This window comes from Oncorhynchus masou, chromosome 17 (assembly GCF_036934945.1).
Source record: "Oncorhynchus masou masou isolate Uvic2021 chromosome 17, UVic_Omas_1.1, whole genome shotgun sequence".
In the NCBI taxonomy this organism is placed as follows: domain Eukaryota; kingdom Metazoa; phylum Chordata; class Actinopteri; order Salmoniformes; family Salmonidae; genus Oncorhynchus; species Oncorhynchus masou.
This window is the reverse complement of record NC_088228.1, coordinates 27,701,855-27,717,679: the sequence shown is the minus strand read 5'-3', so window position 1 is coordinate 27,717,679 and position 15,825 is coordinate 27,701,855. Positions and strand designations below refer to the sequence as shown.

The window sequence follows — 15,825 nt, the reverse complement described above, 5'->3', positions numbered from 1 at the left end:
CCCTAGGCTAGACCAAAAAAATGTAGAAAAGTCCCAGTAAGCAAAATTACGTCGACAAGAGGTCTAAAGTAAGTATTTTTCAGACGTTGAATTTTGGTTTATTTTATGTTCTGAATGAAAGGTGAAAATACTTATTTTGTGACATTGGAAAGATGTCTTTTAAGGATGTTGAAATCAGGTTCATTTTCCGTTCTGAATGAAAGTTTAAAAGATGTCCTTGATAGATGTCTATTTTTTTACCAAATCAAGATCTGTCCAGACCGGACCAAACATAGATTGTCCTCGCAGTGGCAGACCACGTGTAACAACACCTGCACAGGATCGGTACATCCGAACATCACATGATTTGGAGCTGGAGGGTCTGTCATGGTCTGGGACGGTGTGTCACAGCATCATCGGACTGAGCTTGTTGTCATTGCAGGGAATCATAACGCTGTGCATTACAGGGAAGACATCCTCCTCCCTCATGTGGTACCCTTCCTGCGGGCTCATCCTAACATGACCCTCCAGCATGACAATGCCACCAGCCATACTGCTTGTCGTTATGTGCGTGATTTCCTGCAAGACATGAATGTCAGTGTTCTGCCATGGCCAGCGAAGTGCCTGGATCTCAATCCCATTGAGCACATCTGGGACCTGTTGGATCGGAGGGTGAGGCCTAGGGCCATTCCCCCCAGAAATATCAGAGAACTTGCAGGTGCCTTGGTGGAAGAGTTGGGTAACATCTCACAGCAAGAACTCATTGACTGCACCAGATTTGCCAGGAGGAGATGCACTGCAGTACATAATGCAGCTGGTGGCCACACCAGATACTGACTGTTACTTTTGACCCCCCCCCCCCCCCTTTGTTCAGGGACACATTATTCCATTTCTGTTCGTCACATGTCTGTGGAACTTGTTCAGTTTATGTCTCAGTTGTTGACTCTTGTGATGTTCATACAAATATTTACACATGTTAAGTTTGCTGAAAATAAACACCGTAGACAGTGAGAGGACGTAACTTTTTGGGCTGAGTTTATATCCAGTATTTCTGAAAACTACAAACTCTCTTGAATACAAATCTGTTTTATTAACACCGCTATCTTTAACAGAACCAAAATAAGAACCTTTTAATGTTGTCTACATCCCCAAATTAAAAAGAGAAAAATATTAATTAAAAGATTCAAAGATAGTCAACTGGGTTGTCTTCAAAAAGATTGTTATTGTATTTATATCTTTTGAAACAACACTTATTCATATTATTTGCAATAAAATATCACATAGAACAGATTATTTTGACAACAATAGTGTTGAATTATTGGTACCACTTGAATGAACACATTTCAGAGTCAATATTATTTATTTATTTTTGACATCCGTTTACATTTAAAAGTTGGATACAGTGTAAAAGATCACAAACAATTAACTATAATAATTATATTAAAGGCCATATGTAATTATACAATCATTACACTATGATTATATAATTAAGCAATAAGGCACGAGGAGGTGTGGTACATGGCCAAGGGCTTTTCTTTGGCGCAATGCAAGTTACGCAACCCCGAGGTGCCTTATTGCTATTATAAACTGGTTACCAGCATAATTAGAACAGTAAAAATACATGTTTTGTCATACCTGTGGTATATCAAACAGTATACCACGGGTATGACAAAACATTTCTTTCAGCCAATCAGTTGAGTTGTTATTGTGTGTGTGTGTGTGCGTGTTGGTGTGTGCAAAACTGATGAGTTCTTCAGTTCCCAGTAAGCCCTCCTCCCAGGCTTAGGGACTGATGGGAAAGGGGTGGTGATGTCCCTACACTCTTCAGCGGTGAAAGGCCTTATCTTGTCATAGCGATACCATGGTCATTTTGTATCCAGTCCTTTTGGAACAATCACTTTTTTTTTCTCTAGCATAGACTCTTCATCTTTAAGCAGACTTTGCTGTGTGACTTCACTGTCTGCAAACTCTTTGTTCTTCACAGACCCTGACCCCTGTGTGAAATAAAATGTTGGTTATTTTTTTACCCCCATCACTTTCCTGAAGAAACTGCCAAGGAATGTTGTCCAGTCATATGTTAGAACAATCACTTACCTCACAGTATGTTAACCTTGTTCTTTATCATCATCCGTCTGATTGTTTTCCTCATCTGAATTGGTCAAACAACGTTTTTGGGAAGAAGAGCCATCACTGTCACTTTGACTTCCTCTCTCATCATCATCTTCAGCAGCAGCAGGGCCCTCGTAAAATAATCATTTATCAATTCTGGCAAATCAGAACCACTATCAACAATTCTCATATTAATTAGATCTAATTAGCAACTTCAATGAGCAACTTCACTACCTGAAAAAGGTGCCATCCTGATGATTGACAGCTGTCAATTTTTGAAGTTGACGTCCTCATTTCGGACACAGCGGGAAGCGCGGGGGAGGGGGTGACGTAGAGTGGGATGTGCACCTGAATACTTTAACCATCTTCACAAGGTGCGGATGCGGGCAGTTTCTCCGTGATTTCTTTTCATTTCAAAGATTTATAGATTATAGTTTAACAGAGATAAAGGACTTCATATAATCCACTGCCTTTGCTTGAATCATTGGGAGGGTGCAGTCAAATACAAGGTTCATTTCATGTGAATTAGGACAGGGTGACTGACCTGTCTCTCACTTCTAATGTTTTAACAATAGGGTAGGCTATCGTTTAACATGAAGTAGGGTACAAAATATTCATCACTGTTTGTCTTTTGATCACTGTCAACTCCATTTTATTTGGGCCATCTGAATGGATTTAGCTTTCAGTTAGGCTAGGAAAGCAATCTCGGATAAACTCCCTGCATCCGCATCAACACTATAATGATATGGAAAATTAGAATCAATCTGCGCTCTGATCTGTTGATACATAGCCTAGTTGTACTATAAATAATTCAAGGAACCCACTACGAGCCTAAGCCAATGCGGGAGCTGTCAGTTGGCTAGCCAGGCACCGAACGTGAACAGTGTAAAAACTAAATTGACTAATTTAAGACTTGTGAACACATACTAAGTAAATGGTTCAAAGTATCTGATTCATAACAAATTTCAATTTCCATGAAAAAGTCATTTTTACTCGATGGACATTTTATGGGCATTTTGCCAACTATCGGTGGCAGCGACATCCGATGGGTTCTTCTGGGCCAACGTAACATATGCCACTGGTTGAGAGAATCTGTAATTGTTTTGGGGAATAATTCTGTGAGGTTGTTGGAGGTGCGTCTTGGTCAGTGATGAAAGGAAGCCCAGTGGCCGGCAGTGGGAGTCTGGGAGAAAATGGAGCGAGATGGATTTTGGCCGACCTTTTGCACATCAATGAAACATTTGATCTACCTTAGATTTTCCAAAACTATAATCTGGAACAAACAGAATGGACTGTATTTTGTAGACTTTACTCCTTGCAAAAGTTTTTTTTAATTGAATTGTTTAGAAGGAGTGCAAGGACAAATTGAGTTATTGCACATGCACTTCACAGAGTAGGCGTTCCCTTTTGGGAAAACTTTCCCTTTAGGCAATCTCAATGTTCAATATGTGCTGGATTTATGGTGGAGTTGCTCATTGGTTGTTTTCCATGACAACATGTGGAGCCTCGAAAATATAATTAGAATTTATAAAGTAAAAAACAAACATGTAGTTGTTAGCTGAGCAAGATGTTTTGAAGCTTAAAATCAAAACTACATTTTCTATGACCAAAAAGCGCTTTTGGACATCAGAACAACTATCACTAACTTCCATTTGGACAAGGACTTCTACGTCAATTAGCAGGAGTCTAAAAGACATATTGATTATCACGTACCAGGTCCAAATCCCCAACACTAAAGTAGGAGACAGTGCTAGACAGGCCGGCGTGCAGGATACCTGACGAGACTAATTCAGAGAGAGTGGATAAGTCGCCTCTACCCTCCGTTCTATTGGCAGAGGTGCAATCACTGGAAAATAAACTCAGTTCGAGCTATACTATCAATGTGATCTGAAACCGTAATATCCTATGTTTCTCCGAGTCGTGGCTGAATAAGGACATGGATAATATAAATCGAGCTGTTTTTCTATACATCAGCAGGACAGAATGGCTGCGTCGGGTAAGCTAATAGGTAGGGATGTCTATCTCTTTATTAACAACAAATCTGGTTTACCTCATTTCTACCAGCATGTCACGTGCAAAAAATAACTCCACACACAGAGACACATACAAAGCTCTTCCTTGCCCTCCATTTGACAAATCTAACCATAAATATATCTTCCTGATCCCTGCTTAGAAAGTAATAAATGGAACAGGAAGTACCAGTGACACGCTCAATACGGAAGTGGTCCGATGAAGTGGATGCTAAGTTACAGGACTGTTTTTCTAGCATAGACTGGAAGATGTTCTGGGATTTATCCAACGGCATTGAGGAGTTTACCACTAATAAGTACATCAACGACGTTGTCACCACAGTGACCGTACGTACATACGGAAAAACATTGAATAATAATTTCTGTAGAAGTCCTGCCCTTCTATCTTGTCATCCTGCCTCCCTCACCCTTCCCTTAGGTTCTCACTTGGTTGTGATTGCAACATCCCTAGCATCCGTGTGTCACGTTCGTCATAGCGAGGAGACCAAACAACCGTGACAATAAGACAAAAAATAAGACACGAGTGCTGACAGGCAACTACACATAGACAATAAAAAAAAAATGAATTTGTAACTTTGAAACAATGTCAGATCTTCAACTATCAGAAAAAATGCTCTGTAGTACTTCCTACTGGAGAGTTGATCTATCTACAGCTAGCAATTGGTTTCCCATCAAGAGTTTTAACCAAGCCCAGTCATGCTTAGCTTTGATATTTGTTACTGACTACTACCAATGTAGTGAAAATGATTAATGACTAAATAGATTCACTGTTGCTACCAAAGTCATTCCAAAGGGTAGGTTTAACAGAGCTAATGAAATCTAACCATACTTTATAATTAATATATAATCAATGATGCTATTTAGTATATAGGACTGGCAAAGTCATCAACAGCTATTGTTTCAATTTAACCGAGGGTTCAACCAAAAATATAATATATATATATATATAGGCGTACTGTACGTTTTCAAGCTTTAGTTGCTTTCAAATGTAATCTTACAGGGAATAATTGATCTGTTGGATTCATGTCTCCATCTCAACCAAAAATCTAAATTAAAGAATAGGACTAAATCAAAATAAAAGTTTATTTAAAGTTTGATTGAATTCCATTTAGTCGTATTCTTTTAACTTTGAAAAGAATACGACTAAAATCTAAGTTAAAGAATAGGACGACACCAAATTTTTGCCTTTTTGCAATCCAGCACAATTGGCCCAGCGTCGTCCGGGTTTGGCCGGTGTAGGCCGTCATTGTAAATAAGAATTTGTTCTTAACTGACTTGCCTAGTTAAATAAAAGTTCAATTCATTTTATTTTTATTTTTTTTAAATACACTTAAAAAAATAAATAGAATAGGAAGCAGGATAAGTGTGTGTGTGTATGTGTATGTGTGTGATACCATCTGAGGGCAGGACACAGGGTGTGTCCAGTGATATGGCTCTCTCTCTAATCTGAGTAGAACCCTGGATGCCTCACCACACCGTGTTTGGCCGGGAACAGGTTTCAGCGGCATTCCTCTCTGAAGAGAGAAGAGCAGATAACACCGCTATGGAAACCCCATAAATGAGACACATAACGACTGCAGTCAGCCAGTCAGATAAGGCACTCCAGAAATGTGTGTTATATTTGGTGATGTGTCTAAGGATATGAATATGTGTTTATGTGACATCTATCTAGTGATATTGTGCATTCATAACCTGGGTCTTGGTCAAAAGTCAAGTATGATTGATTGTACACCAATAAAGACTGAGATGACTTGTAAGTAGGCCTCAGACCAGTCCTTTGACTGAAAAATTACAATGTTCCTTCTGACTTTTTGTCATCTGAAATCTAAAATCAGAAGGGCCATTGACGGTGCAGTAGTTTGTTAATCTCTTTGTAGTAAAGATAGTGTCTAGATTTCTTAAAGCCTATAATGCATCTTCTCTCACCCAGACAATGATTCCTCTTCACACACAACGTTGGTGCCCCTCCCTCTCACTCACTGGCTTCAAGGGAAAGGAAAAGGGTGTGTTGGTGAGGCTAATGTTTGGGTAAGGGGGGGTGGGGCTGAGGTATACGCAGAGCCACACCCTCGCCTGTCACTGACCTTTCTACTGAAGAAAGTTCCATTGAGCAACCTCCTTTATAGACTTTCCCTTGTACTCGAACAGTACTGACTAAGGTATTGTTTTGTGTTTACGTTGAACTAAGAGCGTTAACTGACAGTTGAGGGGAGAGTTGCACAAGCCTCTCCTTTTTTTTTCTTCCTTTTTTTCCTTCTAGGTCTTAATAGTTTGATAAGACTTACAGGTAAATGGGGTTGAAATGATGTGGTTTGTTGAAAGAACAAGAACAATCATCAATCCTTGCCTGGTTATCCTGTTTAGGGGAAATAAAACTAGGACTCGTAAATCAGAGAGAATATGAAACCCAATCTGTCATTTGTATATGCCCATACATTGAACTGATTTAAATTACGGGATATTTTCTTCTGTTGGATCATGTGTGTAAAACTGACAGCGTGACATGTGAAGGCGAGGTTTAGAACGGTAACATCAGAGCATCTCATCAAACTCTTCCAGAAAGTCTCCAGAACTGTCCAGCATGAGGATAACTTTACCTTAACTTTCTCACACTATGTTTTTAATGCACAGGTTTTAATGCAATATATGGTCATGGATGGATTTCTACTTAAAATAACATTCTTACATGAAATTGCTATCACAGGTAAGGTACTTTTGTTTGTAGTTTTGGCTGAGCCTTGGTTGACAATAACAGACATTACTAACTCAAATTAACTTCACAGTGAAATGATTCTAACACTAACAGACCTGTGCATAGGGTATCCTGGGGTTGTGTTCACACCTGCAGTTGTCTACTAGCCTGTAGTAGACACACCTATTCACACTAAGCTCTAAATGACTAAGTATTTATCAGTTAATGGATGACTCAGGTGGAAGAAAGATTATGCCTCAACACAGGCACGACGACAGAAACTCAGGATGAGGTGGTTTTGTTTTCTGTCTATATTATTATCAACGTCTGCACACGGTGAATAATCCTTTATGCTTTGCACCACAACTTTGTTGGTCCAGCTCCTACAGTACTGTTTGTGCTGTTGTCTGTAACCAATAATGTTTGTACCATGTTTTGTGCTGCTACAATGTTGTGCTGCTGCCATTTTGTGTTTCTAACGTGTTGTTGTCATGTGTTGCTGCCATGCTGTGCTGTCTTTGGTCTCTCTTTATGTAGTGTTGTTGTGTCTCTCTTGTCGTGATGTGTTTTGTCCTTCATTTTTATTTTTAATCCCAGCCCCTATTCCCGCAGGCCTTTTGGTAAGCCGTCATTGTAAATAAAATGTGTTCTTAACTGACATGCCTAGTTAAATAAAGGTTAAATAAAATAAATAAATAAACAGTATAAAAGTTGATCACTTGGAGACTGACATAGGAGAAAGAGGAGAGAGAGAGAGAGAGGAGAGGGACATCGTTGTAGGGGCATTTGCAGAGTGTGTTTTTGTGTGTGTGTGTGCCTGTGAGCGTGTGTATCTGCTTTGCATTATGGTGTTCCTTCTCAAGGCCTGTCATAATGTCCACAACCATGACCCAGACCCACGCGAAGCATTTTTCCAAAATGTAATAATAGCAGCAATTAGGATTAACATAATGTCTCTCTCTCTGTCTCTCTGTCTCTCTCTGTCTCTCTCTCTCTCTCTCTCAGCAGAGATCTACATGTACTGAGCTGACTGAATACTCCAGTCTTATCAGCAGTTTATAGTGATAGCATGAGCTCAACGGTCTAAACACAAATCCCAGCCTCCTCCACTTTAGCTCCCATCCAAGACACATTTACCACATGCAGCAAGAGGGGCAGAGGGAGGTCATGTACTTTCAAGTACAGACCATGGAAGGCTTTACATGGGTTAACAGGCCTTGGGCGTGTCCGTTGGAGTGCAAAAGAAAAGTTTGGGACCAACAGGTATGGTGCACTTGGCTCACTAAAATCTCATACTCATTTTAATAATGACAAAGCATATTCCCACAAAACAAGTACACAAATAATTAAATGTTAAAAAAGCACAATAAAAAAAAAGAAGAAATGAAGATTGTTGGGACGAATTCAATTAACAACCCAAATAGCACTGTAACGCTAATCAAAATGCAATCTATACATATATACACCAGAAGACTTTACACCACATTTCTTTATGTCCTGGCACAAGCACAATCAAAGGCCTTTCTTGCAAGTTCCAAACCCAATGCAGTAATCAATATCAATGTAGCACTAAAAATAAACATAGAGGTAGAACAAAAAAAACACAGAAGAACTAGAAATAAGAAGAACATGGGAAAGTAAGAAGCTATATACAGGGTCAGTTCCAATAAAATATTTACAATGTACAGGGATACTGGAGTGACATAGGTAGATACAGTGCCTTGCGAAAGTATTCAGCCCCCTTGAACTTGGCGACCTTTTGCCACATTTCAGGCTTCAAACATAAAGATATAAAACTGTATTTTTTTGTGAAGAATCAACAACAAGTGGGACAAAATCATGAAGTGGAACGACATTTATTGGATATTTCAAACTTTTTTAACAAATCAAAAACTGAAAAATTGGGCGTGCAAAATTATTCAGCCCCTTTACTTTCAGTGTAGCAAACTCTCTCCAGAAGTTCAGTGAGGATCTCTGAATGATCCAATGTTGACCTAAATGACTAATGATGATAAATACAATCCACCTGTGTGTAATCAAGTCTCCGTATAAATGCAGCTGCACTGTGATAGTCTCAAAGGTCCGTTAAAAGCGCAGAGAGCATCATGAAGAACAAGGAACACACCAGGCAGGTCCGAGATACTGTTGTGAAGAAGTTTAAAGCCGGATTTGGATACAAAAAGATTTCCCAAGCTTTAAACATCCCAAGGAGCACTGTGCAAGCGATAATATTGAAATGGAAGGAGTATCAGACCACTGCAAATCTACCAAGACCTGGCCGTCCCTCTAAACTTTCAGCTTATACAAGGAGAAGACTGATCAGAGGTGCAGCCAAGAGGCCCATGATCACTCTGGATGAACTGCAGAGATCTACAGCTGAGATGGGAGAGTCTGTCCATAGGACAACAATCAGTCATATATTGCACAAATCTGGCCTTTATGGAAGAGTGGCAAGAAGAAAACCATTTCTTAAAGATATCCATAAAAAGTGTCATTTAAAGTTTGCCACAAGCCACCTGGGAGACACACCAAACATGTGGAAGAAGGTGCTCTGGTCAGATGAAACCAAAATTGAACTTTTTGGCAACAATGCAAAACGTTATGTTTGGCGTAAAAGCAACACAGCTATCACCCTGACCACACCATCCCCACTGTCAAACATGGTGGTGGCAGCATCATGGTCTGGGCCTGCTTTTCTTCAGCAGGGACAGGGAAGATGGTTAAAATTGATGGGAAGATGGATGGAGCCAGATACAGGACCATTCTGGAAGAAAACCTGATGGAGTCTGCAAAAGACCTGAGACTGGGACGGAGATTTGTCTTCCAACAAGACAATGATCCAAAACATAAAGCAAAATCTACAATGGAATGGTTCAAAAATAAACATATCCAGGTGTTAGAATGGCCAAGTCAAAGTCCAGACCTGAATCCAATCGAGAATCTGTGGAAAGAACTGAAAACTGCTGTTCACAAATGCTCTCCATCCAACCTCACTGAGCTCGAGCTGTTTTGCAAGGAGGAATGGAAAATTTCATTCTCTCGATGTGCAAAACTGATAGAGACATACCCCAAGCGACTTACAGCTGTAACCGCAGCAAAAGGTGGCGCTACAAAGTATTAACTTAAGGGGGCTGAATAATTTTGCACGCCCAATTTTTCAGTTTTTGATTTGTTAAAAAAGTTTGGAATATCCAATAAATGTCGTTCCACTTCATGATTGTGTCCCACTTGTTGTTGATTCTTCACAAATAAATACAGTTTTATATCTTTATGTTTGAAGCCTGAAATGTGGCAAAAGGTCGCAAAGTTCAAGGGGGCCGAATACTTTCGCAAGGCACTGTATGTATAGGGGTAAGCTACAGTAGGTGAATAGGCATCAGGATACAGTATATTATAAACAGACTAGCAGCAGTTATGATTGCATGTGAGAGTGTGTGTGTGTGGAGTCAGTATACATGTGTATGCATGTTATGTGTGTGTTGGAGTGTCAGTGTGTGTGAGAGTGTAGAGTCCTGTGAATGTGCATAGAGACAGTGCAAATTGTTTTATAAAATACAAGGGTCACCTCAGGTAGTCCATTTATTCATTCTCTTAGCTATTTAGCCTGTTGGTGTAAGACTTGATGCACCAGTACCACTTGCCGTGTGGAAGCATAGAGAATGATGTGTACAGCAGTAGATATATTAGAGTGAGCTATGTCAAGAATCAATAAGGCAGTAAGGCATGAGGGGGTGTGGTATATGGCCAATATACCACGGCTAAGGGCTGTTCTTAAGCACAATGCATTGCGGAGTGCCTGGACACAGCCGTTGGCCTTGGTATATTGGCCATACACAACAAACCCCCGAGGTGCTAGGATTAACATAATGTCTCTCTCTCTCTGATTGTGATTATAAACTGGTTACCAACGTAATTAGAGCAGTCAAATAATAATGTTTTGTCATACCCGTGGTATCCGGTCTGATATACCACGACTGTCAGCCTGTCACGCCCTGGCCATAAAGAAGCTTTTATCTCTATTTTGGTTAGGCCAGGGTGTGACTAGGGGGGGCATTCTAGTTTCTTTATTTCTATGTTTTGGATTTCTTTGTTGTTTGGCCGGGTGTGGTTCTCAATCAGAGGCAGCTGTCTATCGTTGTCTCTGATTGAGAATCATACTTATGTAGCCTTTTTCCCACCTGGGTTTGTGGGTAGTTGTTTTCCATTTTGTGTCTGCACCAGACAGAACTGTTTCATTTTGTTATTTTGTGTAATTTGTATAATTCTAATGTAACATGAACATATTCAAACCCACAGGACTTGGGAAACACATCAGCGGTGGCCAACGCTCTTGGAGAGCTATACATGCACCTCTAGGCAGGAGTTTCTATTGTCCTATTTTAAAGTGATAGTTCACCAAAATGAATTACATATTTACATTTGTTTCTTATGGACAAGGAGAAACTGCAATCCATCCTATGGTTAGCCACTGCTACCAACAGTTAATGATCCATTTCTAACCAAAAACCAAAGTAATTCAATGTCCCCCAGTTAGCATACTCCAATTTTCATGGCAAAATTATTTCAAAGTACCTTCAAACCAAGTGGTCAAATGGCTTGTGTGCATTCAACTTTAAAAGAATAATGTATTTGTATTTTTTATTCCACCCTGTTCATGGGCCTAAGCCATGTGAAAATATGTTGAATAGCAGGAAATTAGCTTTAAACCTAGTGGAGCCAATGGCATTCACGTTAGGAAATCTCACTCCAAGCTCTATTCAAATGTTGGCATCCCTGTATTATGAGAGAAAGAAATAGGAACATGTCATTTATGTCATCTTCTTTTCCCCGGAACAGCAGCTGTAGAAAATGCTGATCATAGGTTTGTTGAATGGAAAGACACTTTACATGATAGCTGCATTAAGGATGACATTAACCATACAACATATTTTAATCTCTCCTCTTCTCTTCAGAACAAATCAAAATGGTAGGGGCTTAGATGTGGATGTGATTAAATGTATCTGACCCTATTTCCAAGGAATTACAAAAGAGTTACAAAAGCTCTAGTGATTAGAAAACCACTATCTCAATATACAATAAACATATTTCTCATACAAAAGAGGCCAAACTCTGATTGACATTTCAAATGTTTACTCGGGGAAGATGTACCAGTTGAATGCATACATTCGATGCATACCCTTGGCACTCAAACAGTCCTTACTACAAATGTGTCCTTCAGTACTTTTCCATCATCAAGGATTTCTCCATGCTCCTCTGTGCATATCACAGGACTTCTTATCAGTCACGAGAAGCCTTGAGTTATTGGGAGTACACATCCCTACTGTTCACTGCAGTCCACTAAATACACTGAACAAAAATATAAACGCAACATGTAGCTGAAATAAAAGATCACCAACATTTTCGGTACGCACAAAAAGCTTATTTCTATCAAATTTTGTTCACAAATTTGTTGACATCCCTGTTTTGCCAATATAAATAAAATAAAATAAAATTGTCACATACACATGGTTAGCAGATGTTAATGCGAGTGTAGCGAAATGCTTGTGCTTCTAGTTCCGACAATGCAGTATTAACCAACGAGTAATCTAACCTAACAATTTCACAACAACTACCTTATACACACAAGTGTAAAGGAATAATTCATCCACCTGACAGGTGTGGCATATCAAGAAGCTGATTAAAAGCATGAGGGTTATTTCTGTCTATAATGAAGCCCTTTTGTTTGGAAAAACTCATTCTGATTGGCTGGGCCTCACTCGCCAGTGGGTGGGCCTATAACCTCCCAGGCCCATCCATGACTGTGCCCTTGCTCAGTCATGTGAAATCCATAGATTAGGGCCTACTGAATTTATTTCAAATGACTGATTTCCTTATACTGTATGAACTGTAACTCAGTCAAATCTTTGAAATTGTTGCATGTGGCATTCATATTTTTGTACAGTATAATTACACTTCTATACACCAAGAGCTTAAACCTAACACTATGTTCAATCTCTAAGGATACATAAAAACTAGATATTAATACTAGGAGGATATAATTATATAAAAGAGTAAAGACATAATATATATATAATAATTAGTTCAGTAGTCAAATTTGGCTTAACAAATCACACAACAATTGAGATGGGCTAACTCTGTGAAATAATAGGGGTTGGCATGATTTTTGAATGACTAACCCTTCCTCAAACCCCTTTACATCTCCTGTATCTGTAAGGTCCCTCAATCAGGTATTGAATTTCAAGAACAAATTCAACTAAAAAGACCAGGAAACTTTTCGAAAGCCTCATTAAAGAAGGGCAGTGATTGGTAGATGGGTAACAATAACAAATCAGACATTATGCTGTGGGTTATAATTTAAACCACCCAGACACATCAAAGATAGTCATCCTTCTGAACTGAACTGCAGGCCTGGAATGAAATTGCTCAGGGATGTTATCATGAGGCCATTGGTGATTTTAAAACAGCTACAAATATTGCACAATCCAGGTGTGCAAAGCTCGTAGGGACTTACCGAAGAAGACTCACAGCTGTAATTGATGCCAATGGTGTTCCTAACATGTACTGACTCAGGGAGCTGAATAATTATGCAACAACTATATTTTTTGTTATTACATTTATATTAAAAACTGTTATACTTTTTTGTGTAGATTGCTGACAATTAAATCCATTTCAATTCCACTTTGTAACATAATAAATTGTTTAGAAATCCAAGGTGATTGAATACTTTTGCAAGGCACTGTAAATCCATTGCATGGTGGGACAGTTGATAGATGGGAACAAGCGCTAAGGGGCATTCCATTTCAGACAATGACCCTTTGCCAATACATTTCCCCCTGTCGGTAACATTTCTTCACAGTGCTTTCTCATGTTACAATGTAACACAAATTACTTAGCATGTTTTGAGCAGCTTATGATCGCATGTGAATAGAGCATCAATCACACTTGTATATTTGATTTTTTACAGACCAGAGGGTGGACTACAGTAGGGTAACTTGGGGTAAAGCGAACCCCAGTGAAAGTTGCCTCTGCCTGTAATTCTCACAAAAAACACTTTTTGTCATCCATTTTATTTCCCAACACCTTCCCTGGCTGCCACTACTCTTGCTTAACTAAAAATGTAATCTGTATCATATCATCTATGTTAAAAATCAAAATCATTAAAAAAATAGTAATCTAGAAAAAGTTACATATGAAGTTAGATCTATAAACGTTTTAGATATACCAGTAGGGCAGACTAAAGATAAGTAATTCACCTGTTAAGAAAGAAAAACTGAAATCAGTTTTTAATAAAGTTGTAATATTTTAAGTGATGTTTGGGCCCCCTCCCCCCTCCAGCGGGGAAAGATGCCCTCAGGGCAATCCAGTGCAAGTCAACGGTACCTACTGTATATTACCATTTTCCAAATCATGTATAAGCAACTTCATTTAGTTTCACAATCAATTTGTAGATACAATTTGATTTGGACATGAAGCTTGAAAATTAAAAACTTCATCATCGTGACAATATTTTTTAGTGAGAGGTGCAATAACATTTTCTTTCGATATTTGATTTAATAAATAAAAATAAGATACGTAGAATTGAGTTTTTAAGAGTCAATTACTTAACTTTTTTTAAATAAAATGTATAAAATGGATTTTAACACACTAATCTTCATGAGGCATCTTGCCCCATGCCCCATGGGGACTAGGGCTGTGACAGTCATGGATTTGTGGTATGATGGTAATTGGCCAGCCAAATGACCGTGGTCACTGTAACAACCATTCGAATAGCAAACTTTTTATAAATATGTATTTATACATTTTGTCAAGACGTAGTCTCATATCCCTGCACATCGACTCGGTACTTGTACTTCCTGTACATAGTGGTCATTTTCTACTCCCTATATGTAGCCATGTTATTCTTATTCTTTATTTTCATTTGTTATTCACTGTGTCACTATTTCAATTTATTTATCCTATCCTTAAATCTTCATTGTTGGAAAAGGACCCGAAGGTAAGTACTTCAGTGTTGGTCTACACCTGTTGTCTACGAAGCATGTGACAAATAAATTGGGATTTTATTTCATTTGAACCCAACTCAACTTCAATCTACTGAAAAAAAGTATAATCTGCTATGGTTAAATATACAGTATATAATAAATTAGTGCCAGTATATTTTCCCATTGGTCACAATTGTTACCGCTAAGATATGTTCATATAACACGTGCATCATGGATTCAATGTATTGAAAATGAAGGTACATATGTAAACTACAATGAAAATCTTTAACAAATGTAACAATGTATTTGTTTTTTAAACTTTTAAATACATACTATTGGTGTCAAATTCGTCTGTGAAAGTACACCTTAGACATGTATGCTTGTACAAACGTTTTTTTCTCACCATTGTGGCAATTGTAAACTGTAGCCACTTATTTCCCTTCATAGTTGGTTTGCCTAAATACAGTATGACCATCATCCACATACTTAATATCAAACTTTTTTAAGCCAGCAATTCACATATACTCCGAGTCGATATTTACATAATAATACAAAGACATTCCCTTTGATCACGTCCACAAATTGGGGAAAACAAACATTCTTTCCCATTGTAAAAGAGCCAACTTTGTCGTCGATTCTTTTGTTATACAGAAATAACAAGTCATACATCTGTTTTGTTCCATGTACATGAAACCAGGTCAGAAATCCCGGGCTACGGTTTTCAATGTTCCCAGGTAGGGAAAAAGAGGCTGCGAGAAGAGCCATTTGGCCCCTACAAAAAATATTAGTTTTGAAACTGCAGTAAAAGTGCAATAACTGCAGTCGACTGTGGTATATTAGACGCAGTAATTGCTCAATTCAACTGCAATCTGTTTTAGTAAGGGGAGTGGGATAGTCTTGAACGGCATTGTTGGTTAAGGGCTTGAAAGCATTTTTAAGGGCTTGAAAGCATTTGACGGTACGGTCTACACTTGTTGTATTCGGCGCATGTGACAAATAATATTTTATTTGACCCGGTGTCCAAGTAGGCTACATG

The 15,825-nt window shown here is 38.7% G+C and overlaps 1 long non-coding RNA gene across 2 annotated transcripts in view; it reads right to left on the bottom strand.

The window, feature by feature from the left end:
- Nucleotides 1–1,334: 1,334 nt before the first annotated feature.
- The window catches only part of LOC135558786 (uncharacterized), a 14,844-nt gene continuing 353 nt past the window's right edge, over nucleotides 1,335–15,825 (bottom strand). Inside the window, exons 2-4 of one of the 2 annotated variants that reach the window (XR_010458396.1) lie at nucleotides 6,045–6,101; nucleotides 2,074–5,632; nucleotides 1,335–1,973 (exon numbers count right to left, since the gene is read on the bottom strand). This is a non-coding gene — a long non-coding RNA (uncharacterized LOC135558786). The remainder of the gene's footprint in view (nucleotides 1,974–2,073; nucleotides 5,633–6,044; nucleotides 6,102–15,825) is intronic. The other variant, XR_010458395.1, reaches the window with a different exon arrangement.